Source organism: Silene latifolia, chromosome Y (genome assembly GCF_048544455.1).
Source record: "Silene latifolia isolate original U9 population chromosome Y, ASM4854445v1, whole genome shotgun sequence".
Taxonomy (NCBI): domain Eukaryota; kingdom Viridiplantae; phylum Streptophyta; class Magnoliopsida; order Caryophyllales; family Caryophyllaceae; genus Silene; species Silene latifolia.
The window spans coordinates 427,111,403-427,135,911 of NC_133538.1; positions in this window are offsets into that span (position 1 = coordinate 427,111,403).

Sequence of the window (24,509 nt, forward strand, 5' to 3'; positions counted from 1 at the left end):
TTTCTTCATATACATCAAAAAATCAAAAAAAATTGAAAAATTTCAAAAAATCCCCATAAAATGCACGGTTATTTTAGCATATAGGTCGAGTCGGAACGGTAGTATTTCCATGACGATTTTGCATTTGCACCTGTTTTGCCTGAGCCTTGCTAGATTAACATGTTATTAATAGAATCGTTTATGCATATCTACGAGTTTTCGTTAATTATTTGCTGGACTTGAGACTTGACTTAGATTTTTGGCAACCTACATCATATTTCTGAGATTTAGAGCCTATAATTGGTGACATCTATGACCGGTTTATTTAGGAATGTGAGTAGTACTCCTTATGAGACATGTTTCCTTAATTTGCATAAATATGAATTTGATCTACTTAATACCTGTATGCATTCGGTTTGTGGTTTGTTGACACATGTGGTAGAGGTCTTCCTTTATTCATTTTGCCCATAAGCTCCACACTACCAAAAATATCCTTTTTGTCCCATTTACTACATCCTACATTTAGCCTGTCCTTTGTCAAGCTAGTAGTTTAGTTTTTGGGATTGTTACTCGTTTTTGGTGGCATATGCTCTGTTGAGATGATGATTGGAAAATGAAAAAGGAAAGAAAGAACAAAAGAAAAAAAAAATAAAAGATGAAAAAGACTCGAAAAAGAAAAGAAAAAAGAGTTCTGTACTGTTCAAAGCAGTCGATCGACTGCCCAATTGGGTCGATCGACTGAAGATCCGAGAAAAAAGTCAATTCGCATAATTTAATCCTTATCTTTTGGCGATTTTTGCTCCCATATTCCATTTATATTTTATGGGGAGTTTATTGATTTAGTATTTTGGAGATTGTGAGCTTTGTGCTTGCTATAGCACCGCTTTGTTTGATTATGAGCAAGAAGTTGGATGTTGCCACTTGGTTCCGTTTTGGTACTAGCTTGATCACCTGTACCTCCACTTTACCATAAAATGTTTTGCCTCTTCTTACCCATACCTCACATATCCCATATATACCTCGGCATGTGTCATTGGTTATCTGTTTGGTTGGAATGCATATGTATGGTCATAGAGATCATTTTCATATTATATTGCTGGCATGTCTTCATAGGTCGTAGTTAGGTGAGAGTCACTACAAAATTAATTCTTTCTATCTTACATATATTCACCTGTACTTATTGAGTGATTTGAGCGACCCGTGAGAGTCCAATTTGATAAGTCTCTACAGTTGGCGGTTCAGCATGATTTTAACGACTACATAACTCGTTTGCATGATTCATTTACTAATTGATTGTTGGTTGTGCATTAAATTGGTTTAGGCTTAACAGCTTGCATTTCGCTCTGAGGTTGAACTCGTTCCATTAGGTCATTAGATCGAGTCTAGTTCTTGCTTGGGGACAAGCAAGGGTTTGGTTTGGGGAAGTTTGATGCGTTTCTTTTATATGATGTTTTACATCCCATTTTACTCGCATTTCAGAGCTCATTCTTGTAGTTTATGCTGCATTTCTCCCTATTTCCGTCTACTTCCGTATTTTTGTACATTATTGCAGAAATGTGAAGAATCCAGCGGAAATCGAGCTAAATCCGTCCCCGAGTATTCTGCATTGCATGTGACGTGAAGTATTCACCCGAGGAACGAGCTTGGTGCGCAATTCAAGGCCCAAAAGATAAGTCCACGAGTTTTAAGAAGTCAAGTAGCAGCTCAAGTGGTCGATCGACCATAACCCTCAGTCGATCGACCATTGTTCGGGTTCCAGAAGCTACGTACATCGAGGACCATCGATCGACCACCTACCTTAGTCGATCGACCACAATGTTGTTCCAGACGTGAATTAAAAGACCGAGGAACTTGAAGCCCGTTAAGTTTAGGTTTTGGAATAATTGTTACGTGAACTTTCTATATAACGTAACTGAGAATACCTAGTTTGACATTCAGTCTTCATTCAGTTTTTTATCCAAGTTTCAACCTAAGTTTTATTCAGTAAATTTCATTAAGTTTCCGCATACGGTTCTTGATAGATAGTTAGGGTTTGGGATTGTTGAGCATTGGATTTTCGGTTCTTAATAACTAATCTTTCCTCTGCAATTCGGTATTCTTCTGCCCTAATTTTAGTTCATCTTTATTTTATCAATAGTTTAGAGTTGCTAGCTAGTTTCCCGCAACCAATTTCATTGTTTATGTTAATTGCTTTCTTTACCGTTTTAAGCATGAATTCAGTAGCTAGTTTCATCATCAATGTTATTGTTTTCACCCTTAGCATGAGTAGCTAAATAATTTTTGCTAGGATGTAGGCGAATTGTAGCATAGGCGGCATTAGATTAGACACGGCCTGAACCCGCGTGTTGGTCGATCGACCACCTTACCCGGTCGATCGACTGACCTCGTGAGCTTTATTTCGTTTTAATTGATTTTAATTGTTGTATTTAACGAATCGAATGCATGCGACCAGTTAGATACCCTTTTATGACTGACCCAATAGATCGAAAGATAGGGTAAGTTGTTAGACCATCAATTGAATCGACTAAACTATGCTAAGATCGAAAGATAGATATAGTTTAGACCGTTAGTCACTTTTCAGAACGGAAGTTAGTATTAGTGATATTAGGGACCTATAGCGAGATCGAAAGATGCTATTTGTTAAGAGTGGACCGAGAGGACCTCTTTATTTCCCGTCTCACCTGTGTTGACTCGGGCCGACTTAGTTTGCTTTGCCGAAGCTATAATGAACCGATCATCCTAGTACCCCTTTCTTTATCTGTTAAACCGTCTTTTTAGTTTATTATCTTTATTTGTTCTTAGCTATAGACCATCTCAACTCAACCCCCACAATTGTTACCTTAGACTAAATATAAATCAACTAGAATTTACATCTGCCTCCTTGTGGTTCGACCCTGTTACCACTAGCCTAGGTTAGTCTTAATAGGAATTATAAATATTATCTTTGGTACTCACAACGACGGGTATCAGTAACCTTTCTAGCCTACCAACTATTCCTGAATATAACTTCTTTATAAATACTGCAGGATTAATCAAACGCCTGGAAAGCTTGGGAGATACGGTCAGATGGCCCAAAAAATCCGACCACCCCAAGAAAGATCCAACGAGATGGTGTGACTTCCACCAAGACATTGGGCACACCACAGAAGAATGCATGCAACTCAGGAAACAAGTGACATACCTCCTAAAGAAAGGCTATCTGAAGGACTTAATCCAACAGCCAAAGAATAGAGATGAAGGACAAAATAAAAGAGATTCAGGGAACAACAGAGATCCTTCTCCTCCTCCCCCCATCTATGAAGTCAAGTTCATAAATGGAGGATCAGAAATTTGTGGCTTAACTAGCTCGGCTGCCAAAAGAATATCCAGGGAGTCTAAACTTCAACCCCCTCTTAGATCTAAATCATTACCTGCTATTACTTTTGATGACTCGGACTTGCAGGGAATATCTACACCATGACAGCTTGGTAATTACCATGCAAATTGGCACAGCTAAGGTATCAAGAATCCTGATAGACGGGGGCAGTTCAATCAACCTGGTGATGCTTGACGTCCTCAAAGCTATGAGGATAGATGAAGAGAAAATCATCAAAAAATCCAGTGTCTTGGTTGGATTCAGCGAAGAAACAAAGAACACCCTGGGAGAAATTAGCTGCCAACCTATGTGGAAGGTGTGGCTTCCTATGAAAGATTCGGGGTAATGGACTGCCTATCCTCGTATAACGTAATCCTGGGCAGACCATGGATCCACAACGTCAAAGCATTCCCTTCAACATACCATCAATGTGTGAAAATACCAACCGAATGGGGGATAACCACCATCAGGGGAGAATAAAGGACGGCTCAGGAATGCTACACCCAGGCTTTGAAACCCTCAAAGTCAGGTAAGTCCCTCACATAACAATTAAAGTCACGTGTCAGGAAAGAATATATTGCACAGTAACAGATGGAAACAGGAGAGGTCATTCTGGACCCAGAATTCCCTGACAGGAAGGTACTTGTAGGGTCAGATGCACCTGACTCGGTCAGACCCAATCTGGTCAGCTTTCTCAAAACTAAAATGTCTTGTTTTGCTTGGTCACATTTTGATATGACTGGTATAGATGCTGATATTATAACCCATAAGTAAAATATTGACAAATCCTTTAAGCCTGTACAGTAGAAAAGGAGAAAATTTGCTGCAGAGAGGCATGAAATCATCAACCAAGAGGTTGACAAGCTATTGGACATGGGAATGATCAGTGAAGTAATGTACCCCGAATGGCTTGCAAATGTAGTAGTCGTCCAAAAGAAAAACGGCAAATGGAGAGTCTGTGTAGACTACACCGACCTAAACAAGGCCTGCCCCAAAGATCCATTTCCCCTGCCACATATTGATGCAATGGTGGATGCCACTGCGGGCCACGAGATGCTAACATTCATGGATGCCTCCAGTGGATTCAACCAAATAAAGATGCACCCCGCAGATCAGGAAAGTACAGCCTTCATCACTGAAAGAGGAATATACTGTTATACTGCTATGCCCTTTGGATTAAAAAATGCAGGTGCAACCTATCAAAGGTTAGTCAACATGATGTTCAAAGATCAAATAGGAGATACCATGGAAGTCTACATAGACGATATGGTAGTCAAGTCAAAAAAGGCAGAAGACCACATTAAAGACCTGGAGGTAGCCTTCCAAATACTGAAGAAATTCAATATGAAGCTCTATCCACAGAAATGCCATTTTGGAGTCTCAGCAGGCAAATTCTTGGGCTATATGGTGACAAAAAGAGTAATAGAAGCCAGCCCTGAATAGATCAAAGCCATCCTGGAGCTAGAACCACCAAAGACAAATAAAGACATACAAAAGCCGACAGAAGAATAGCGACCCAAAGTTCATTTCAAGATCGTCAGAAAGGTGCAAATCATTCTATAATCTGCTAAGGAAAAACAAGGACTTTCAATGGACCCCTGATCATTAGGCTGCCTTTGAAGATCTGAAAACATATCTATCCTCTCCTCCCTTGTTGGCAAAACCAGTCAAAGATTTAACCCCCGACAAAGATACATTGCCGTCCACGGAATCGTTGTCGGTGCGATCCTGGTCAAAGAAGAGGACGGACAACAACACCCTGTCTACTATGTAAGTAAAAGTCTACTAGATGCAGAGATCAGGTATGGCCTACTTGAAAAATACGTTTTAGCTTTAATTATGAGTTGCACAAAATTAAGGCCATACTTTAAAAGCCACCCTATAATAGTCAGAACCAATCTTCCTATCAAGTCTGTACTTAGGAAACCAGAATTGTCCGGACGAATGTGCAAATGGCCAGTCCAGCTAAGCACATACAACATAACATTTGAACCAAGGACAACAATTAAGTCACAAGCACTGGCAGACTTTGTGGCTGATTTTAGTCCAGCCCTAGAACCCGACCTAATAAAAGAAGTAAATAGACTGACCAATGACCAAACAGACCTAGAATGGACTCTATTTGTGGATGGTGCAGCCAACATGAGGGGCACATGTTGGAGCTTGTGTCCTCCACAAATTAGTGTGATAACATTTGTAAATCTCTTACAGGTTCACAAGGGTATACTTCGTATATTTAATCAGTTGATTAACGTTTACCTAATAACGGTTGGCTTGCTAGAAATTTTGACGTTATTATCATACAGATGGCGGTGATCAACTGGTCCCTAAAGGTCACACCTATAGGATGTGTTTGAGAAATGTGGTTATAGAAATATAATCACATTGATGCCGAAAATGACTAAAAAGTTAGTCAATGTGTTGATGAGATAATTATTTAATAAAATTAAATAATATTAAGTTGAGACGAATTAACTGTCAATTCGTAAATTAAATATAATAAGTTATATTTAGTTAAATATATTTAATGTTAGCTTGGACGAATTAATCTGTTAATTCGTAATTAAATATAATCAGTTATGTTTAATATCAACAAGATGAATGTGTCATAGTGGTAATAGTGAGGGTACACAAACCAAGAGGTCATGGGTTCGATCCTCACTAGATGACAATTCAACATATTTTATATATTTTTGGAAAGACCAAAAATAAGGAGAATAATCTCCTTATTTCGGTCAGTTAGGCCGAAAATTAGGAGAGATTTATTATTTCCTAATTGACTCCTAATTTCGGCTACTATAAGAAAGAAAGGGTGAGAATTCTTCTACCCTAATTCTTTTCTTTGTCCTTGCCTCCTCTCTCGTCAGAAAAACACAAAAACAACTAAATTTTATAGAAAATTTTAGATCGATTTCTAGCATAATCAAAGGGCATATCTCATATCGTCTTGGGTGCAACTAATAGGCGAATATCAATTTTGATATTGTTCTTAGGCCAATTTTGCTAGGACCGAAGGTTAATTCTAAATCCTTTATACTTTGTTTATGTATTTTGTTTATGACCATTGATCATCATTGTTAAACTCGTTATAATCCTTCTAGTTTAAGGGAAGTATACAGATTATTTCCCACAAGTGGTATCAGAGCATTAGGCCACGATTTTATTTTTGATTATTTTCATAAAATATGTATGTAAACAATGGGGATTTCGAAAAAAAAAAATTTAGGGTTTTCGGCTGAAATTTTTTTGTGCCGAGAGAATTTTTTTTTTCGGCCTGTTTTTCCTTTGTTGATGATTTATTTCCATTTGATTTATATGAATTATTGTTTTAATATGTTAAGATGATAATAAAATGAATTTGTAGATACCTTGATTTAATTCGGATTAAATTAAATTGTTAATGGAATAATCATGTCGATGAGACAAGAACTTGTTTTTGCTATATAGTTTTAGCATATAAGATTAATCATGTTCATTAATTCACTTGCTAAATCACGTTCTATATGGCAACTGTAAACATTTTCTTCATCGGTTTTGTTTTAGGGCAATTCTTGCCGCAAGTTTTTTTTTGTGACGGCTGTTTTATTTTTTTTTGCCGTTGTTTTTTTTTTCCTGTTCTGTACTGTTCACCGTGAACAGTGTTCATAAAAAAAAAACTGTTTTTTGGGTTATTTTTCTTTTTTGCCGAATCTAAAAGAAAAAGAAAAGGAAAGTTTTTTCTTTCCTTGTTTTTGCCTTATTTCCGGAAAAAAAAAAATTATTGGCTGTGTTTTTTTTTGTCAGCCGTGAGCTGAGTTTACAAATAAAAAAAAAAATTTTGTTTTCCTTTTTGCCGAGACCCAAAAGGAAGAAAAATTGGATTTTGTTTTATTTTATTTTATTTTGGCCAATTAGTTATTGTGAATCGGTTCGCAATTTAAAGATACCGAGTTATTTTAAAGCAGTTTAAAATTTTGACGGATAGAATTCATATTACAAGTTTAATATGGATTAAGAATGAGATTAATGTGATTAAATTGCGGAATTGTCACTTAATTTAATTTATATAGGTGGTTTGGATAAATTAATCAACATAATTAAAGAATTGTGTAATGTATGTTTAATTTATTTTAGTTGATGCTTTTAATTTTGTTGAATGAATCGAATGAATGAATTTTATTTACGTATTTAATTTTGCAATCGGTTGTAATTTGTAATACTTAGTGTGGTCTTAGTCAAATTATGTTTTCGTAATGAAGGAAACATGATTTTTATGTAATTATGAGATCTCGAATCTCCTTTATTTTAGTTTTGGGTTTTGAAATTAGAATGTAATAAATAGGTCAATTATGTAATATTATTTATTGTAATTTCAAAGAAGACTAAAGATGAAGATTCAAGCTTACTCCCGCTACATGGATCAAGATGGAACATCAAGACAAGCTTCTCGGGTCCAAGGATGGATTCCAAACTTGTATTTATTGTTCATTTTGATAGGATAGGCCACACTAGGACTTTTACTGTTTTTTTACGTTTTTCATTATTATTGCGTTTCATTCACATGTTAGTAATTGCATCATTTTCCGCCTAAAACCAAACCACCTACTACTAAAATGCATGAAAATTGACTCATATAGGTTGTATGTTAGTTTTCATGGACATGCAGATGTCACAGACTTGAAGCCATCACTTTAGTTTAATCATTCTCGCATGCTAGATTATAGTTCACTTAAAATGAATTTAAATAAAGTTGATGGGATCTTCCTCTAAAACGGAAATTGAGATTAGTCTTTATAAGGGCAAACATCTATGAATCCCTTCTTCGTCGGTAGGCCTAATATGACCCCTTCTACGTTGGGTAAGTAGTTGTGTTGACTTAGTTTACCTCAACATCATAGTCCGAAGAGTTTCTCGTGATTATGATGGACTAAAGATAGTATTTACAGAAATTTATCGACCAAGAATTCTAACGGTAGAATTAGCTAAAATGTTAGCTTATAAATTTACAGAGAATTGAGTCTTGGGGTCATTTATATAATTCTTGAGGGAGGTTAATTGTATAAATGTTTTTGAGTCTTCGCGTTATGACATTAGTTCATTAGACTTAAAATAAAAACGATGCACATGCTTATTATTTTATTCTTCTTTCGCAGTGTAGAACACGTTTATTATCAATAATATCATTAAACAAATGGCTGGATATAACGCAATCCCAATGCCTAGTGCCACACTAGATCGTTCGTCCTGGCTTAAAATGTTCATGGACCAAATGAATCACCCACTCGATCAAGAATGATGGGTCCAATTTTGGACTCGGGAGGCGGCACTACGGAATGCGCCATCCGCTGACGGTAAGCTCAAGTATTTAATCGAGCCAATACCGGTCAACCTGTGCCCAAATGCGGAGTCAACGAGTCACTCGCTTATAGTGATTTCGTTATGGAAGCGGGAGTGATAAAGAACGTACTCATCTTTGCAATGGAAACCAATTTGCAGAGACGCTTCATTGCCCAAGGTGCAAACAAGATTTTCACCACGCTCACTAACGAGTTTTCAAAGGCACCGAGAATCGTTACATATGAGCATACCTGTCGCTTATTTGATGCGAAACTCCAGAAGGGCCAACCGGTTAGCCCACACATTCTTCACATGATTGAGAATGTCGAGAAACTGGAGGCACTGAATTGTAAAATCAGTGAGAGCATTATCATTGACCGAATGCTTCATTCTCTTCACGATGATTTTGCCCTTTTCAGGGCGAACTACTATATGAATGACTTGAAAAGGAGTCCTCATGAGCTACACTCCCTTCTCGTACAGACCGAGAAGGATATGAAATTGAGTGGGAGCATGAAGCAGGATGTTCTCACGATTTACAACAAAGGTAAAGGTAAGGGCAAGGCTCATGGCGACCTAGCTGTAGGTAAGCCAAAGTTTAAGAAGCCAGGAAATGGTAAGAGTGCGCCTGGTGAGACTAGTGGCTCACAGGGCAAGACAAAGAGTAAGGGCGGTGACATAGAGTGCCACCATTGTCACAAGACTGGACATTGGAGGTGGAACTGTCCCGTCTACCGTGAGGACATCAAGGCAGGCCGCGTCGTTCCTGTTGGTATGTCATCTTATATTCATATGATTGAGATTAACCATACAAGTTTCGGAACTTGGGTACTAGATACTGGTTGTGGTTCTCATCTGTGTAATCATTTGCAGCTCCTAAAGAACATCATACCTCTCGAATAAGGTGATGTGGACCTGCGAGTCGGGAATGGAGCACGAGTTGCTGCTGCCTCGAAGGGAACATATGTAATCCAACTCCCTAGTGGTTTTGAGTTATCTTTAAATAATCACACTATGTACCCAGTTTATCTAAGAATATTATTTCTGTTTCCGTACTTGCTAAAGACGGTTTTACATTTTCAATAAAGGATAATAGTTGTATTTTCTCTTTTTATGAAATGATTTATGGCAAAGCAGTTTCCATGAATGGAATTTATATCTTAGATCAAACCACGGAAGTATTACACATGAATAATAAGAAATTAAAGGTTGGTGACAAAGATCAAACCTATCTATGGCATTTTCGAATGGGACACATAAATGAGAAACGCGTGAAGAAACTCGTCGATAATGGGACTATTCCCGCATTCGGATTTTCTACATATGGCACGTGTGAATCATGTCTCATTGGCAAGATGACTCGAATTTCCTTCAAAGGTGTTGGAATGCGCGCTAGTGACCTATTAGGACTCATACATACGGACGTATGTGGACCTATGTCAATTACCGCTAGAGATGGCTATAGATATTTTATCACTTTCACGGACGATTTGAGTAGATACGGATATGTCTACTTAATGAAGCGTAAAAGTGAGTCCTTTGAGAAATTCAAGGAATACCAAAATAGGGTACAGAACCAACTGGGTAGAAAGATTAAAGCACTCCGTTCAGATCGGGATGGCGAATATCTTTCAAATGAGTTTGATCAACACCTGAAAGACTGTGGAATCGTTTTGCAGTTAACTCCACCTGGAACACCTCAATTGAATGGTGTGTCCGAACGGAGAAATCGAACCTTACTTGATATGGTTCGATCCATGATGATGTTGGAATATGTGTCCTCCGACAATAATGCGATCACGACTGTTGATCATGATGATCACATGTTTAAGTCTCATTAAAATGAATACAATTGGGAAGTAATATTGTTATCACAACTCGGTCAACATATATCGGTAATGATTGGTCGACTAGAGTTTGACATTACTTGTCGTGTGACGGTGGTGATCGATTGACCCCTAGGTCATACCTAAAGGGCAATACTCTTAATTGATTATTTAATTAATCGTATAATGTTGCGAGTTAATTAAATTACTTGAAAATTGACGGACGATTTTGGAAGTAAAATTTACGTATCATATTGAAATGTGATTAAATAAGATACTGTCTGAGTAATTGAATTGTATCATTACTCGGATGAAATAATTGTTTAATGTAACAATTAAAATGAATGAATTGTTATAAATACAATCAGTTGTAATTTATAAATGGTAAAATATTTTGGCACAAGTAATTATAAAATTACTAAGTCGATTTTTGTATGTGACGTATTTTTATTAATACGTTGATTTTTAATATGTTAAAAATACATAACAAATTTATATCACATATGACATGTGACATATTGACAATTGACAAAAATAATATGGAATCCATATTATTAAGTGGGCCGAAAATTAGAGGGTTGTTGAGCTAATTATATGTTGATTGTAATTAGTGGAAGGCATGATGATTGCACTAGTCACTAGCCATGCAAGCCTATTGTTCATTGTGAAGAACAATTTTTCCATGCATTGGCTCCCCTAAAGCTCTCCTCTTACACGGTTTTGGGGAAGAAAAACCATCATTGTTTTTCTATAATTTTTACCTAATAATATAGCAAGTGTAGTGTATTATTCATTCATTCCATCTATCATCCAAAAATACAATTTTAGAGAGAATAAAAATCCTCCTCTCTTTCTCTCTAAAAACCGAAATATTCAAAGTGTTAAAAATATTTTGGTTCAATTTTCTACTTGATTAATATTATACTAGTATTTGTAATATTAATTTAATTAAGAAGAAAGCCTTGGGTATAAAGCTTAGGGAGAGATCTTATACTTAGATCTTGTTCATCCATAAGGGAAAGCTCAAGATCAAAAGAGAAAGGTGATCTCTTTTGTGCCCTAATAGCCGAAAATCATCATTGTAAGGACATGATTTCTCCTCTATTTTATTATTGTTTGCATGCATAAAATCCGTTTTAATTTTATGACAAATTATTTTAGACATATATGAGTATGTTAGTATGTATATGAATCTACATTTCCTTCGAGATGAGTCACACGGTAGTGCCCGATTCATTATGGGGTTATGCTCTTTTGTCACCCGCTCTTATACTTAACCAAGTCCGTCTAAAGTCATCGACAAGACTCCATATGAAATGTGGAAGGAACGGTCCCTAACTTGTCCTTTATTCGGGTTTGGGGCTGCGAGGCTTATGTCAAGTGGAGACACGAGGATAAGCTCGGCCCGCGATCGGTCAAGACATACTTTATAGGTTATCCAAAAGGAACATTTGGTCATTACTTCTATTCGCCTACCGAACATCGAGTTTTTATTGCGGCTAGTGCGACGTTCTTAGAGAAAGAATTTCTCGAGAACAAGTCGAGTAATAGAATCTTCGAGCTGTCGGAGATTCCAGAACCAACAACCGAGGAACAGATGGAGGAAGCTGTACCTCCAACTGATGATACGGTTAATATTCCTGAGGAAACTAGGAGGTCGGGTAGAGACTCTCATCCTCCGGACAGATACATTGGTATGGTCGAGGAGAATGATGTTTTACTTCTAGAAAGTAATGAACCCGCAACCTATAAAGGTGCTATGTCCTGTTCCGACTCAAAGCTATGGCTCGAAGCCATGCAATCCGAGATGGACTCCATGTATGAGAATAACGTATGGGATCTAGTTGATTTACCTAATAAGGTAAAACCTCTACAGTGCAAATGTCTTTACAAAATAAAGCGTTCTGTAGACGCGCAACCGGATATCTATAAGGCACGACTTGTGGCAAAAGGTTTCACTCAAGTGCAAGGATTGCATTATGATGAGATTTTTGCACCTGTAGTCATGTTACGTTCCATTCGGATAATCTTAGCGATTGCCGCATTTCATGATTATGAGATTTGGCAAATGGATGTGAAAACCGCCTTCTTAAACGGTTATTTACAATAATGGCATTTAAATATGATTTTACGAGTAAAAATGTCATTTTTGGTCTAAAATTAGCTATACTTCGAATTTTCACTTGGTTTTTGGATATGTTGTCACATATATTATTTTGAGATAACCTGTAAATTTTCATAATTTTTGGACTTGTTCTGTTCGAAAAATGAATTTCTCATTATTAAATTCGGATTTAAGTGAAAAATAGGTTAATATGAGTTAAATTTCGAATCTGGTCATAGAAAATTAATATGTTGTCACATGCAATTTTACAAGATGTTGTAAAATAATTGGCTATAAAGAAGTCTTTTTGCATGATTTATGAATTTTTGAAGAAAAATAGCATAAATAGTGACATTATTAGTGAAAATTAATAAAACATAATCTATGACTTAGGAAAAACGTCTAATGTTGCATTTTATTATCTTTTTCAGATCTAAAATTCAAAAGTTAGTGAAAATAATTTTTCCATGTTTTTATGATTATTTTATTAAAAATCGATAAACCGCAACATTGTTTTTCCTAGAAATTTTCAAATTTTTAACCTAAGATTTTGAACATTATGAGTGTCATGGAATTTTTTCCAGAATGTTCATGAGTTTAAATTTCAAATTTCAAATTTATTTGAAATTTTGTGATTTATTTGAAGTTTAATAGCTTATTTTGTAATTTTTAGTCCATTTATGAACAATTTTATAAAATATTGGTTAATTATGGTCAAATTATTAGTGAAGACTATATTTTGAGTCCTAAGAGGTTAGGGTAATTAACTTATGCATAAATATGAGTTTATGTATTTTTGTGATTATAAAAATGTTGAAATCACGCAAATCCGTAAAAACCGAAAAATATACGATATTGGCAAATTAAAGGCGATTTAGCATAAAATTGAGCATGTTCTTACATATTATAATGCTGCATTTTCTTTATGATTGTCATAATTTTAATTTATGTAATTTTTGAATTATGTAATTTTACTTAGTATGGCCTTAGATTTTAATTGGTATTTCCCGAAATGTATGGGAATATCGATTCGGTTGTAATTTTTATTGTGATCTCGTATCACCGTTTTGTAATTTAATAGATTTATTTTATTTTAGTTACAAATGTATAATAGGAAATTATGTAATTTATTATGTAATTTTATTCATTCCGGAGTTCCCAAAGACGGATTTCTTCAAGAATGGCGATACATAAAGACGGTGTTACCTCGAGATGCGTGCCACAACCGAAGTTCAAGGGACCAATGGAGTTGGTTTCCGAATATGTAATAGATAAATAGTTTTTCTATTTTAGGAAAGGCCATACTAGGATTTATTTACTTTTGTGCTTGCATTTTATTTTATGTCACATGCATCGCTAAATCGCCATAACTAAACATGCATCCTTATTTTATCGAGTTTATCGACCGTGTCAATTCGAATTATCGTAGTTCACCGCTTTAGTTCACTTAAAACGTGATAGATAATAAATTGACATGACCTCTCGCTAAAACAATTAATTGAGACATAGCCTTACCGAATAGTAGAAACCATGAAAACCTATTTCGCGAGGGAGTGCACTCGGCTACCCCGGGGTACAAACCTTGTTATGTAGGGGAAGTGGGTGATAAATGTCTAATCCACCGAATTCATGTTGATGAGGGTTTCATCGGCTACCCCGTGCCTAAGTTAATGTGGGTTTGGATAATGGACACATTTATTCGAAATTTGGATTGAACTCAACAAAAGTAATCGATGAGGGTTTCATCGGCTACCCCGTGCCCTTGTTGATGTGTTTTGGGCTATAGATAAATATTAGAGTAATTTTATCGACCAAGAGTTCTAAAAGTAGAATCGATTAAAAGTTAATCCACCAAGTTATATTGATAAAGGTTTCATCGGCTACCCCGTGCCTAAGTCGATATGAATTTGGGTCTTGGAATCATTTATCTAGTTGGGTAGAGGTCACTAGAAAAATGCATAAAACTTGTTTAAATCATACATTTTTACGAGTATTATTAAAACGACAATTGTTTTATTCCTTATATTTTGTTTTGTAGACCACTTCTTTTTCATAACAAATGGCAACATCAACACCAACTCCTAATGCTACACCACTTGCTAGTTCGTCTTGGCTCCGATCCTTTATGGATCGATGTAAACTTGAAAAGAATGGGTCAAATTTCAACGAATGGGATGCCCAACTCAAATTAGCCGCCGAAGGTGACGACAAGCTTCGTTACTATACCGAGGCCTCTCCACCCGAACCCTCCACTAGGTCCACCGCGGCCACTAGGGAAGCCTATGAGACTTACCAAAAGGAGTCCGCCGCAATGAAAAATGTCTTGATATTTGCGATGGAGGCGGACCTCCAAAGGAGAGCCTTCAAAATGGGCAATGCTAATGAGATTTACTCCAAACTTGTGACCATGTTTTCACAAACTCCGCGGATCGTCCAATATGAGGCGGCCGCGGCATTCTTTGATCTCGACTTCAAAAAGGGCCAAAAGGTTAGCCCTCATGTGCTCAAACTCATGGAGCTTGTCGAGACCTTGAAAATTCAAAAGGTTGAAATCCCCAAAGAACTCATCGTAGATAGGATTCTACACTCCTTGTCCAAAGTCAAGGCATATGTGCAATTCCGGGTGAATTTCAACACGCAAGACAAGGATGTGTCTCTTGAGGAGTTGCACAAGTTACTTGTGCAAGCCGAGAGGGACATGGGGTTAAATGTGAACCCTCCCAAAGATGTGCTTAACATAAGCACTAAGAGTAAGGGGAAGTTCAAGAAGAGTGGAAGGAAGGGTAAAAAGCAAGCTCCCTCATTCACCAAAGCTAAGTCTTGTGAAGCTAGCACCTCCAAAGTCAAGAAGGGTCCTCTTGATAAGTGCCATTATTGTAATGGCATGGGTCATTGGAAAAGAAATTGTTCCAAATACCTTGGTGATATCAAAGTCGGAAAGATCACTCCAAAGAGGTAAATGACTAACCTTCTTTTATGTTTCTAAATTCAACTATGGTATTATGATGCAAAGTTGTGATAATGTATCTCCCTTTTTATTGTAAATAGGGCCTCCACCAAGCAAAGACAAAGGAAAAGAAAAGCAAGCATAAGAAACCATGGAGAAGCTAAGGATAGCTTTTATGGAGCTTTGTTTTTCATTGTCTTATTTTAAGTAATGTTTTGGATTTTAGAACTTTAAGTTTCCGTGTTCGACATGGAAAAGTATTTTGGATAATGAGTTGTATTTTGGATGATGGTGACTTGGTTTGCAACCCAAGTCACCCGTTTTATCATTTATCCTTTTTTTTTAATGTTCTAAAATTCATCTTTAAATGCTTGCGTTTTGAAACATAAGATTATTCACTTAAAGTGATCTAATAGACAAATATAATGACGGGCTTCATTATATGTCCACATGCTTAAGGCTTGTGTATGATCATTTATGAAGCGATTTTGAGTCTATGAACTCTCTTAAAGGTATGTCAATCACCAAGTACACATATGAAATCAATAACTATTAGTCTATCTATGAGATAGTTCTCCTTATACTTCAACATCATTAATTTGTGTCTCATATGCTATCTTTGAATATACAGTGTATTTATTCTAAAGATAGAGTGGGAGAAAAATGAGGACACAACACACAAGGCAAGATGGCAAAATTAAAATTGTGTACTTGTGTAAATGAAGATCTACGCAAGAGAGAATGATTTGAATGAAGGTATATCTATTTACAAAGTATGCCGAATAGATGAGATCTATGGTCTCAAGTAAGCTCTATATGACTAAGAGACCAAGTAAAGTAATCATAAGAGTATACTCTCATGATTACTACACGAGGAGACCAAAAGAAGGTTTTGGAAGAAAAGGACTAATGTAAAGTCTCAACAAGTTTTGACTAAGTTTATGAAACATTTGACCAATAGTTTCAACCTTGAGATTTACTTAAGAGCCTAAATGAATTAAAGTAACATCCTAGTAATAAGCGACATTTATGACTAGAGGTTACAAGATTTGATATACCGATATCCTCAATTGCTAAAAGTTAAACCATACAAATGTCATTGCTTAACCTCCCTATGAAATGGTTAAATCTCCTTCCAAAAGGGTATTTGCGAAGGACGTATTCTAGATATTGTTTATACTTGAATAATGACATTGCTACACATCATTATGACATGAGTGTGTTGGAGATTTAAAAACTCTTTCCGTAAGGTTAAGATGAGACCACTTCAAAATAGGTATTTTGAAGGGATATGATGGGAACATATATGGTTCTATCTAAGTAACTTGGCAAAAGCAATTCTCTATAAGTTCCGATTGAGAAGTCGATTTCGAAATGTGTTAAATTGAGTGGGAGTTAGGAAAATCTCATGTGAAGACATGGAATTTAGTGGGAGCTATCATCCTTGAATGTTTAAAACTCATCACTCATTAAAGAATGACGAGCAAATACCTTCTTTCATAAAGAAGCTTTTGAGTTTTCAATTCTGGATGAAAATGGACAATGATGAATCCAATTACATCAAGAGATGTTGGATTAGTATTAAGAGATACACATCATATCAACATATACATAGGTTATTCATATGAATGAAAATGGGATTACCATTAGCAGTCATGGTAGTTCATTAAACCTAAAAACGGTTGATCTCATGATTATTAGTAACTAATGTTTCCGCCATTAGAATAATCATGTACATGTCCAATTATGAATCATATGCATAAGAGCATGATGATTGATTTGTGAGCCATAATGGAAACGTCATGTATTCTCAAGAAGAATCCGATGAGCGATTTCGGTGTTTGACGGAATACTCCATTATGTGATAAGAGGTTGCACATATTGTAGAAAATCCGAGCACATATGAGGATTTATGAGAATCCCAATTCTTTCAAGCCTTGAAAGAGAAATGAGAAGTTTTGAAAGATGCTTGATTGAATAAGAGGTTATTCAAAAATAAACTTTCCTAGTAAAGCTAGGACTTGTGAGAAGTACTAAGCTAATAATCTTGTCAATTGTTACAAGATTCTACAAAACGTATACCCAGTGCATTATGTGTGGATAGAATACTTGATCGGTACAAGTTATGTCATTCATCACAAATTCGTTCGTTATGTGATAGTCGATTAGAAAGTTCTTTCAAGTTAAAGAACCGAAACCAAGGTCGGGAACCTTGATGTGTACTTGGTAGGATTCATGCTATAAGAGAGAACATGAATGCAAAGAAAATTGCAAGTGTAAGAAGTTTGAACACATGGACACATGGGATGTTAAACTTCTATTGCAGTCAATGAGTGTTTACACTTATGATATACATCACAAGGTTGTAATATGATATTGACTACCCGAGTGTGATGTCGACATTTGTCGTTTGAGTTATTATTAACTCACTTTGTACATTGTTATATCCAAACGGGTTGTAGAGACAATTGAACCCCATTAAAGTGAACATGGATTAACATTGTTTTTGCCCATAGTTACTTATATGAGGTGACGTCTCGAAGTGACTAGAGTGTGATGCGATTGATGGCAAGTTCAAGTACCATAGAGTCATGTGAGATGACTAGTCGATCACATAGGCAGACTGTTAGGAACATTTTGTCGGGCCTAATGACCGCTTATAGAGTTCTGGCAAATTTATATAGCCTGGTCGTGGCGAGAGCTACTATAGTATTCAAATGAGTCGATTCTTTTGACTAAAGACTATTCTCCTAAGATGGCACAGCTTTTGGATTAACTTTGATTTGTGTTACTACGACCTTCGTAAATGGGGTCAAATGGGCATATTTTGGGTTATGATGGCTGTGGCTAGTCGAAGGGAATGAGTGCAATAGGAATTGTCCACCCCTAGTCGTGGTTATAACAATATCTCGGGGCCACTCGACGAGTAATGAATCGGAAATGCGTGGCCACGCTCGGATGGTATCCGAGTGGATAAATCCGGTCAATCAGTTATTCTCCAGATCGAGGAAACCACTCTCGATATGATCACTTGCAAGTACGACCCAAAGACACCTTGCATTGAGTGGGAGATAGTAATAGGACAAGAGAATTGGTGACGCACACTTGTCGAGGACAAGTGAGAGATTGTTGGAATATGTGTCCTCCGACAATAATGCGATCACGACTGTTGATCATGATGATCACATGTTTAAGTCTCATTAAAATGAATACAATTGGGAAGTAATATTGTTACTTGTCAATCGGTCAACATATATCGGTAATGATTGGCTGACTAGAGTTTGACATTACTGTCGTGTGACGGTGGTGATCAGTTGACCCCTAGGTCATACCTAAAGGGCAATACTCTTAATTGATTATTTAATTAATCGTATAATGTTGCGAGTTAATTAAATTACTTGAAAATTGACGGACGATTTTGGAAGTAAAATTTACGTATCATATTGAAATGTGATTAAATAAGATACGGTCTGAGTAATTGAATTGTATCATTACTCGGATGAAATAATTGTTTAATGTAACAATTAAAATGAATGAATTGTTATAAATACAATCAGTTGTAATTTATAAATGGTAAAATATTTTGGCACAAGTAATTATAAAATTACTAAGTCGATTTTTGTATGTGACGTATTTTTATTAATACGTTGATTTTTAATATGTTAAAAATACATAACAAATTTATATCACATATGACATGTGACATATTGACAATTGACAAAAATAATATGGAATCCATATTATTAAGTGGGCCAAAAATTAGAGGGTTGTTGAGCTAATTATATGTTGATTGTAATTAGTGGAAGGCATGATGATTGCACTAGTCACTAGCCATGCAAGCCTATTGTTCATTGTGAAGAACAATTTTTCCATGCATTGGCTCCCCTAAAGCTCTCCTCTTACACGGTTTTGGGGAAGAAAAACCATCATTGTTTTTCTATAATTTTTACCTAATAATATACCAAGTGTAGTGTATTATTCATTCATTCCATCTATCATCCAAAAATACAATTTTAGAGAGAATAAAAATCCTCCTCTCTTTCTCTCTAAAAACCGAAATATTCAAAGTGTTAAAAATATTTTGGTTCAATTTTCTACTTGATTAATATTATACTAGTATTTGTAATATTAATTTAATTAAGAAGAAAGCCTTGGGTATAAAGCTTAGGGAGAGATCTTATACTTAGATCTTGTTCATCCATAAGGGAAAGCTTAAGATCAAAAGAGAAAGGTGATCTCTTTTGTGCCCTAATAGCCGAAAATCATCATTGTAAGGACATGATTTCTCCTCTATTTTATTATTGTTTGCATGCATAAAATCCGTTTTAATTTTATGACAAATTATTTTAGACATATATGAGTATGTTAGTATGTATATGAATCTACATTTCCTTCAGATGAGTCACACGGTAGTGCCTGATTCATTATGGGGTTATGCTCTTTTGTCAGCCGCTCTTATACTTAACCGAAGTCCGTCTAAAGCTGTCGACAAGACTCCATATGAAATGTGGAAGGGAACGGTCCCTAACTTGTCCTTTATTCGGGTTTGGGGCTGCGAGGCTTATGTCAAGTGGAGACACGAGGATAAGCTCGGCCCGCGATCGGTCAAGACATACTTTATAGGTTATCCAAAAGGAACATTTGGTCATTACTTCTATTCGCCTACCGAACATCGAGTTTTTATTGCGGCTTGTGCGACGTTCTTAGAGAAAGAATTTCTCGAGAACAAGTCGAGTAATAGAATCTTCGAACTGTCGGAGATTCCAGAACCAACAACCGAGGAACAGATGGAGGAAGCTGTACCTCCAACTGATGATACGGTTAATATTCCTGAGGAAACTAGGAGGTCGGGTAGAGACTCTCATCCTCCGGACAGATACATTGGTATGGTCGAGGAGAATGATGTTTTACTTCTAGAAAGTAATGAACCCGCAACCTATAAAGGTGCTATGTCCTGTTCCGACTCAAAGCTATGGCTCGAAGCCATGCAATCCGAGATGGACTCCATGTATGAGAATAACGTATGGGATCTAGTTGATTTACCTAATAAGGTAAAACCTCTACAGTGCAAATGGCTTTACAAAATAAAGCGTTCTGTAGATGCACAACCGGATATCTATAAGGCACGACTTGTGGCAAAAGGTTTCACTCAAGTGCAAGGATTGCATTATGATGAGATTTTTGCACCTGTAGTCATGTTACGTTCCATTCGGATAATCTTAGCGATTGCCGCATTTCATGATTATGAGATTTGGCAAATGGATGTGAAAACCGCCTTCTTAAACGGTTATTTGGAGGAAGAGTTGTACATGGTGCAACCCGCAGGTTTCATAGATCCTAAACATCCTAAGAAAGTATGTAAGCTTAAGCGTTCCATTTATGGATTTAAGCAAGCTTCTCGGAGTTGGAATCATCGTTTCGACCAAGTGATAAAAGAGTATGGTTTCACTCGATCGGTCGAAGAACCATGCTTATATATCAAGTCGAGTGGGAGCAAGATTGTATTCTTGATATTATATGTCGATGACATACTCTTGATTGGGAATGACATTCCTCTCCTATCTTCGGTTAAAGAATGGTTGAAGAACCATTTCCAGATGAAAGATCTGGGTGAGGCACAACGCATATTGGGAATCCGTATCTACCGAGATAGATCACGACGGACGTTATCACTTAGTCAGGAGTCTTATTTGGATAAGGTTCTTGAGAGGTTCAACATGACAAACTCCAAGAAGGGGAACCTTCCTATGACGACCGGGATGCAGTTGAGCAAGTCTCAGTCATCCACGACGCCTGAAGGGATAGAGCGCACGAGTCGTGTTCCTTATGCATCTGCAATAGGATCGATCATGTATGCCATGATATGCACACATCCAGACGTGGCATATGCATTGAGTATGACTAGTCGGTACCAAAAGACTCCAGGTGAAACACACTGGATAGCAGTAAAAAATATCCTCAAGTACCTACGGAGGACTAAGGATTGGGTATTGACTTATGGAGGCGATACTAAGCTATGCGCAACCGGTTACGCAGATGCTAGCTTCCAAACGGATCGAGATGATTCAAAATCTCAGTCCGGGTTCGTCTTCACTCTTAATGGTGTCATGCGGTCACCGGAAGAGTTCCAAACAGTGTGTTGTAGCAGATTCTACTACGAGAATCCGAGTACTATGCCGCCGGGAGGCAAAGAAAGGAAGCAATATGGATGCGTCAATTCTTACAAGGGCTTTCGGTAGTTCCTAGTTCGAATGACCCGATCACCATTTATTGTGACAATAGAGGGGCCATCTTCCAGGCTAAGGAGCCAAAGTCTAGCAACAGATCTAGACATGTACTTCGGAAGGCTCACCTGATCCGTGATTACGTGGAGCAAGAAGAGATAGTGATTGACAAGATTGCGACGGATGATAACATCGCGGATCCTCTCACCAAACCGTTGAATTATGATAAGCATGTAGGGCATGTAAATTCCATGGAAATTAAACATGTTCTTGAGTTGTAGTACTTGATTATGGATTTGATACATTATCTTTTTCATATATTATTTATAACTTTATCGTTTTATATATAATATTTTGTTTTTCATGTGGATTGTACTGACAACATTGAACGCCACAAAGTGAACTGAATTGCATTATAATTTGTTTTGGTCCGTAATCGCCAATGTGAGCTGATAACTCCGGCTATTATATTATGCAGTCGATTGATGGTGGATTCAACGAGCCATAAGTCAAACGGTTGACTGATCGATCACAGATACGAGATTATGACGATACCTCGTAGGACAACTTTTTGTGACAACGTAATGGAGTCCTAAATGTTTAATAAACATTCGGTGCCAGGTCGTAGATAGGGCATCCATTGTGTTCCTAGAGTTGATTCTTTTGACTATCGACTGTCTCTTGAGATTAAGGCAGTTTTTGGGTGACTTTGGTTTCTTTCTCACGGTCTGCCGTAACTGGAGGCTAAGTAGATTTTTTCTGGGTCATTTCATACTGTGCTTACATCTGCAGGATTCGAGTTTAGGAAAATATGCAACCCTTATCAGGTATAGTTATTTCTCAGGGCCACTCGAGGAGTTGTAACTGATATGCATGGCCATGCCCGAATGTTGATTCGTTTATCAGTTAAGTTACTCTCTAGTCGGGGAAACTACTCTTGATATTGATCGCTTGTAAAATACGACCTTTGTGAATTCGGATTTGCAAATTGTTTTACATTGAGTGGGAGAAATTTTATAGGATATGAGAATCGGTTATCGCACATACACTTGTGAGGACAAGTGGGAGTTTGTTGGAGCTTGTGTCCTCCACAAATTAGTGTGATAACATTTGTAAATCTTTTACAGGTTCATAAGGGTATACTTCGTATATTTAATCAGTTGATTAACGTTTACCTAATAACGGTTCGCTTGCTAGAAAGTTTGACGTTATTATCATACAGATGGCGGTGATCAACTGGTCCCTAAAGGTCACACCTATAGGATGTGTTTGATAAATGTTGTTATAGAAATATAATCACATTGATGCCGAAAATGACTAAAAAGTTAGTCAATGTGTTGATGAGATAATTATTTAATAAAATTAAATAATATTAAGTTGAGACGAATTAACTGTCAATTCGTAAATTAAATATAATAAGTTATATTTAGTTAAATATATTTAATGTTAGCTTGGACGAATTAATCTGTTAATTCGTAATTAAATATAATCAGTTATGTTTAATATCAACAAGATGAATGTGTCATAGTGGTAATAGTGAGGGTACACAAACCAAGAGGTCATGGGTTCGATCCTCACTAGATGACAATTCAACATATTTTATATATTTTTGGAAAGACAAAAAATAAGGAGAATAATCTCCTTATTTCGGTCAGTTAGGCCGAAAATTAGGAGAGATTTATTCTTTCCTAATTGACTCCTAATTTCGGCTACTATAAGAAAGAAAGGGTGAGAATTCTTCTACCCTAATTCTTTTCTTTGACCTTGCCTCCTCTCTCATTAGAAAAACACCAAAACAACTAAATTTTACAGAAAATTTTAGATCAATTTCTAGCATAATCAAAGGGCATATCTCATATCGTCTTGGGTGCAACTAATAGGCGAATATCAATTTTGATATTGTTCTTAGGCCAATTTTGCTAGGACCGAAGGTTAATTCTAAATCCTTTATACTTTGTTTATGTATTTTGTTTATGACCATTGATCATCATTGTTAAACTCGTTATAATCCTTCTAGTTTATGGGAAGTATACAGATTATTTCCCACAGCACAGGCCTAGGGGTAGTACTAAAATCGCCACAGGGGGATAAGATAGTACAAGCTATAAGCTGTGCATTCGAAGCTACTAACAATGAGGCAGAATATGAAGCCCTGATAGCTGGATTAAAGGTATGTATTGACCTTGGTGTACAAAACCTAAAGGTACGTACTGATTTCCTTCTTATTTCAAACCAAGTAAATGGAATATATACTGCAAAAGACTCAAAAATGATGCTTTATTTGGAAGTTGTCCAAAATTTAAAAGCAAAATTCCGCAATTTTAATATTGATCAAATTCCTAGGGACTTGAATACCTAGGCCGATGCCCTAGCCGGCCTAGGATCCAACTTCAGTCCCCATGATTTTGATAAAATATCCATCGTACATTTATTAGAACCTGCAATAAACAAACTAGATGAAAGTTTCCCAATATATATTGCCAATTCATGGACGAAACCTTACTATGATTGGCTACAACAAGGAATCCTCCCCTTGAATAAGCAAGATGCTAGAGCACTCAAAATCAAAGCTGCTTCATATACTATTATTAACAACGTGCTTTTTAAGAAATCGCAGGCAGGACCATACCTCAGATGCCTGGAACCACAAGAAGCTGAACAGATACTATCGTAAATCCATGGAGGATACTGTGGAAATCATAAAGGCGGAAGGAGCCTGACAAGCAAGGTACTCAGAACAGGTTATTATTGGCCCACT